This window comes from Cyclopterus lumpus, chromosome 15 (assembly GCF_009769545.1).
Source record: "Cyclopterus lumpus isolate fCycLum1 chromosome 15, fCycLum1.pri, whole genome shotgun sequence".
Classification (NCBI taxonomy): Eukaryota; Metazoa; Chordata; class Actinopteri; order Perciformes; family Cyclopteridae; genus Cyclopterus; species Cyclopterus lumpus.
In genome coordinates, this window is record NC_046980.1 from 2956998 (window position 1) to 2962997 (window position 6000).

Genomic DNA, 6000 nt, shown 5'->3' on the forward strand with positions numbered 1-6000 from the left:
GGACGCGGCTAAGAGAAGTCGGCTGCACCAAACTGGGACATTTGGTGAGGATGTCATCAACGTCATCAGCCGTGGTCGCCTTCAGGCAGAGCATCAACATTGCGTCTGTCAGGTTGACTGACAGGATAGTGAAGGAGGTCTGTGCCGCGCTGCCGCAACAGCTGAGAGCAGTTGTAGGACGCTATGCTCTGTCTGGCCGGTGGGATGAAGAAAGTGAGTACACCCCCCCCCACTCTGCTCATTGCCCCGGTGGTGGGGGACTGGCAGGAGGGAGGAAATCAGCTGCTGACTTTCACAACCCCTCACCTGGACAGTTTTCAGGCAGCGGGGAAAAAGGCAATTTACGAAATCTGCGTAAAAGTTGTGAACCTGCGCTCTCTGGCGGGGTTGAAGGAGTCGAGTTGGACCGAGTTCTTTGGCCCAGGTTTTTCCCCGAGGGGCAGCTGGAGGTGTTTGTACAAAATGCCCGTTGAGAAGCGGACAGCAGACCTCCAATGGAGGGTTGTACACGGGGCAGTAGCCACAAATAGATACCGGGCACACCTGGACCCTCTCATTGGGGAGGAATGCTATTTCTGCGGTCAGACGGAGACCCTGGAGCACTTGTTTGCTCGGTGTCCTCGGTTCTCAGCACTGTTTGAACTTTTGAAAGTGTGGTTTCAGGGGCTTGGAGAGAGTTTTTCTTTGTATTTATTCATTTTCGGGCCGAAATATTCCGCAAAAAAGAAGTCTGTCCACACGCTGGTTAACTTTTTGTCCGGTTCTGCCAAGCTAGCCATCTGGCTGACGCGTAAGAATCGGGCCGGGGGTTCTGGTTGTGAGGACCCGGTGCAAGTCATGAAGGGACTGTTGAAAGCTCGACTCAGGCTGGAACACGCCTATTACACGGCCTTGGACAACATACAGACTTTCAGGGGTAGATGGACTAAGGGGAGCATTTTATGCTCAGTGGGTGATGGTGGAGAGACGGTGCTGAACTATTGATTGTCCTTGTTCTGTGGTTTTTTGTTTGTTTGTTTGTTTGATTATTAGTTGTTTGTTTGTCCTTCAAGTGATGTTTTAGAGTGGCTTCTGTTTTCACTGCAATAGTGGAATAAAGGATTTTTTAAAACCAAAACCTGTCTCCTGTCTCCTCTCCTCTCCTCCTCCCCCGTTCCACCTCCCTCTGCCCTCGTCCTTCGGGTTGTCTCGTAACCAATTGAACCCCGACCGACATTGTCCCAGTGTTGTCATGGCGACAGTGTGGCGAAGTTTAAGTGTTGCTAATTGTTGCGCACAGAGGTCTATTTATATATATATTGTACATATATATATATATATATATATATATATTATATTCTCTGATGGCTGTCAGGCCTCCGTGACTTCAACCCAGACCGACAAGAGCTAATGAGCCATGAAATTCTTTTTATGGCAACTTATAATTTCCTTTTGCTACTCGTGTCTTTACAGCGGGGGGGGGGGGGGCTTTGTTGTAATTACTGACGTTAAGCTGGCTTTAATCTCTGTATTGTTCAGAATTTGACTTAATTTGATGGATAAAAAGAAATTACATATGTAAAGATGACCAGACGAGCTAAAATTATGCTTTTTTATGTAATTTCTGTTAAATATAACATAGTACACACAACACTATTTAATCAATTCATATAGTTAAAATGTGTATTTAAGTTAAAATAACAATATAATAATTATTATATTATACTTCCAAGACACAGACAACACCAACCTACTCTGTTGCACCGACTAACATTCAACTAATTCAAAAATATTCCAGACTTTAGTTTAAGGAAAAATGCCAGAAAATCACATATTTCTCAATAACGTGATTTTACGAAAGAAATGGCAAAAACGCTCAGAAGATTTAATCACTGGCAAAAAGATAAATCATCGATTTGAAGTCGAAACATAAAGAATACGGTCGCGATCTAAAAAGACAATAAGGACAAAACATCTGCAAACGAGTGCTTTGTTCTCGGGACTCTGTCCAAACATTTAAAAAAACAACAACAACAACAACAACACACGTTTCTACGCTAACTCCCCGTCTGAAAGCGACACTCGAGGATCGACTCAAACAGGCTGAACCGCGCCGAGGAACACAAAAGAGCAGAAAAGCTCTCGTCTGCAAAAACTCCCACTCTGGAAGTTCGTCTCGAGTGCTGTGGAAAAGTACAGAGAGGGAGAAGAGGGCGAGAGACTGATGGTTTCTATGTCTATGATGTGCACTAAGATGTGCACGTTGGAAGGAAAAAGAAGGTAAATACAGAAAGATAAAGTGTACAGCTGGTGAGATCTGACTCTACGGCTCGGATTTGAACGTCTCTTCATCCGTCAGCAACGCAGAGGATGAGGATGAATTTAGTGAATCTCTGAACACGCACACACAAACACACACACACACACACACACACACACTAGCCTGACCCAGAGTGGCAGCACATCAGATTTCTGCTCTTTCCATGGCAACCGTTATCAGCGCGCTTGTTTGGCAGCCGCCTGCAGCGCACCTACCAACCAAATGACAAATCAACAATGTTGATTCCATCACACTTCCACCGAGACGCCTTTCATTCCCGTCTGTGTGTGTGTGTGTGTGTGTGTGTGTGTGTGTGTCTGACCACTGAGATATGTCTACTGCGGATCAAGATAGAGCCGAGCAACTAAAAAAAAACACAATGCTAAGCGGGCTCTGTGGGGATGAACAAAATAAAAAAAAAAACGAAATTATCTGACAAGGACACAAAAGTCTGGATAATTGAAAACGCATCTCTGTTCCTCCACGTCGTCGTCACAAAGGATACAAAAGATACGGGGAGAAGAATTCACATCCTTTTCTCGTCAATACACGGACGTGCGTCTCATTGTAGTCTACGTAGACGTCTGCCCCGACTGGAAGCTCCTAAATCTATTTAGCTGACGACACTTCAGTAAAGTGGATGTCCAATGAGAAGGCTCGGAATAAATAGATGTATTTATATTTAACCCGCTATGCAAAGCGGAGCAATGCACTCAGCTGTGTTATCCAGGCGGATAGAAGTCTATGCTTCATGTGTTAAAGCTACATTATCTCTCCTGACCACCAGGGGGCAACTCTTCTGGTTGTATAGAAGTCTATGCTTCATGTGTTAAAGCTGCATTCTCTCTCCTGACCACCAGGGGGCGACTCCTCTGGTTGTATAGAAGTCTACGCTTCATGTGTTAAAGCTGCATTCTCTCTACTGACCACCAGGGGGCGACTCCTCTGGTTGTATAGAAGTCTATGCTTCATGTGTTAAAGCTGCATTCTCTCTCCTGACCACCAGGGGGCGACTCCTCTGGTTGTATAGAAGTTTATGCTTCATGTGTTAAAGCTGCATTCTCTCTCCTGTCCACCAGGGGGCGACTCCTCTGGTTGTATAGAAGTCTATGGTTCATGTGTTAAAGCTGCATTCTCTCTCCTGACCACCAGGGGGCGACTCCTCTGGTTGTATAGAAGTCTATGCTTCATGTGTTAAAGCTGCATTCTCTCTCCTGACCACCAGGGGGCGACTCCTCTGGTTGTATAGAAGTCTATATAAATGACTCTACTTCTCTTGATTTATTCCCTCAGTAAACATTGTAAACATTAGTTTTTGGTCTCAATCTCTAGTTTCAAGTCTTCTTCAAAACAGCGTGATGTTCATTTAGTGAGTTAGTATGCTTCGGGGCGGGGCTTGCTGTGATTGACAGGTGTGCTGCCGCGACCAGAGACAAAATAAAAGGAAATAAAAGGTAGTTTTTATAATGCAGTTTTCTGCAGCAGGATGTGGGGAAAGTCGTGGACAGACACAGAGATGCACAAGAAGCACACACACGACCGACCTCATGATCTTAAACTAAAGTCATAAGTACAACATTTCTTTCTGAGGCATCGCGGAGTAGAAGTAGAAGTATGCAGTCAGCAGCATCAGGAATATGAAACATTAACCTTTTGCACGTTGAATATCTCTTCAGTTTTCGGACTGTTGTTTGGACCAAATGAGCACATTGGAAGAGCTCCGAATGATTATTTTAAAATCAGATGAATGGATCCAGAAAAGAACCCTAAATCCCCCCCATAAAAACTAAAGAAGCCTGATACTTTTTGGTGCTTTTCGCCTGAAGCGCTGACTCGTCACCGCGCATCATCCCCGTGAGCCCCCGACATTTAAAAGAGAAACCCGTCTCCTTCTAAGCACTTCGGATATCGTTGCGGCCGTCAGAGTCGAGTCTCTGGAAATCGACCACTCGGCTCGAAGTTAGTGCAGCTCTCTCTCTCTCTCTCTCTCTCTCTCTCTCTCGGCCTCCTCTCGGGCCGACGGTCACAGCGGCGGCTCATTAGTGAGGAGGAGCCGACGGTGTGAAACGACACCCAGAACCGGGGCCCGTCGACCGGGAGGACGGGAGGAAAGAAGCACCAGAGAAGCCAATCGTTAAATAAAAATAAAAAAAAACAACGAAAAAACACACACACACACACACAGTCACCGGATGTGTTTCACTCGTCTAATTATTCCTTATAAAAAAGCTGCAGCAGAGTGAAGGACATCGGTTCTTTAATGGAACAATAAAAACATGGCGGCCGACGCGGTCTGATCTCTTGAGTGAAATGGTTTTAAAAGCTTTAGTCGATCTCAAATCGGTCGCTAAATCTGCGTTAAGGCAACGTTTATGTTAATGAGCTCTTATTGTCCAAATGTTACGCTCAATCTTAACTAGTTGAATCATCAGCCGGGTTAAATATTACAGCGTGGATAATAATCAATGACGTCAATTGCTACACAGTTATCGTGTGAATCGGTTCTTTTAATATACATATATTGACGAGGACTTTTGCTAATGTAAGCAGCGGCGTCACGTGTTGAATTAAATCGACATTATAATCAATAATGATCTCCCTCCTCGCCCTGTTTTTACAACCTGGTGCACTTAATTTGCTGAAAAGAAATCTATATTTATTTTTAAAAATAAAGATTGTACATTTTAAATTATTTATTGCAAGTATATAAACTAAACAATAAAAGCTAATCGAGATTTTTACATTTTATTGAAGTGTTTTTACTTTTTTTTTTTATTCATCGTCGCTTTATTGTTGTAATGCACTCGTGAAATGTACGACAGAAACAATATTTTTTACAACTTATTATATTAAAAGTGCATTTTAAACACGTGGCCCTCTGTTCCGGGACAAAAGGACCTTTACGACCCGCTTTAAGGACAAAAGCCTTTTAAAATTCTGAATTGATCGTTCATCTAAACCCTCACCGAAAAAAAAGCAATTGTCCAGCCAGCCGAGCAATCGTGACACAGCGGGTCTCTCAAGCGTTGGATTTCTCCCAGTGTGTGTGTGTGTGTGAGTGTGTGTGTGTGTGTGTGTGTGTGTGTGTGTGTGTGTGTGTGTGTGGCGGCGGCTGCAGTGAAAGTGCTGCTCGGTGTCTTTGGAGGGTTTTGTTTTTTTATTTCAACGCCTTTCCAAACACAAATATGTACGAGTGTTACACAAATGTTCACGGGAGGTAAACAATGTGTCCGTCTGCTCTAAAGTGAGCCGGAGAACCCAGAGGGAACCCGGAGGGGAACCCACAGGGCCACGGGGAGAACGTGTGAACTGCCCGGGATCGGGGCTCGAACCCCGGGCCCTCCTGCTGTGAGGTGACAGTGCTAACCCACTGCACACCTTTCAAATGATCAGGAAATACATTGTTGTATTTTTACATTTTGACATTACTTTGAAGCATTATTAGTTTTAATTATGTATTTATAAGCTGCTCCGAGCTTGTCAGAAAGGTCATAGTTCCTCTCTATCGTCTATTTTATATCTCATTCAAACAATTGTATTTATCTTTTATTTTTCGTGCCAGAAACAATATGTAAAAGATTACATTTGAACACATCACGGTAACATTTACCTTTGCCCCGCACTGCGTTTCTTACTGTGTGGAGTTTGAACGCACCACAATGCACCACAACGCACCACAACTCACCACAACGCACCACAAC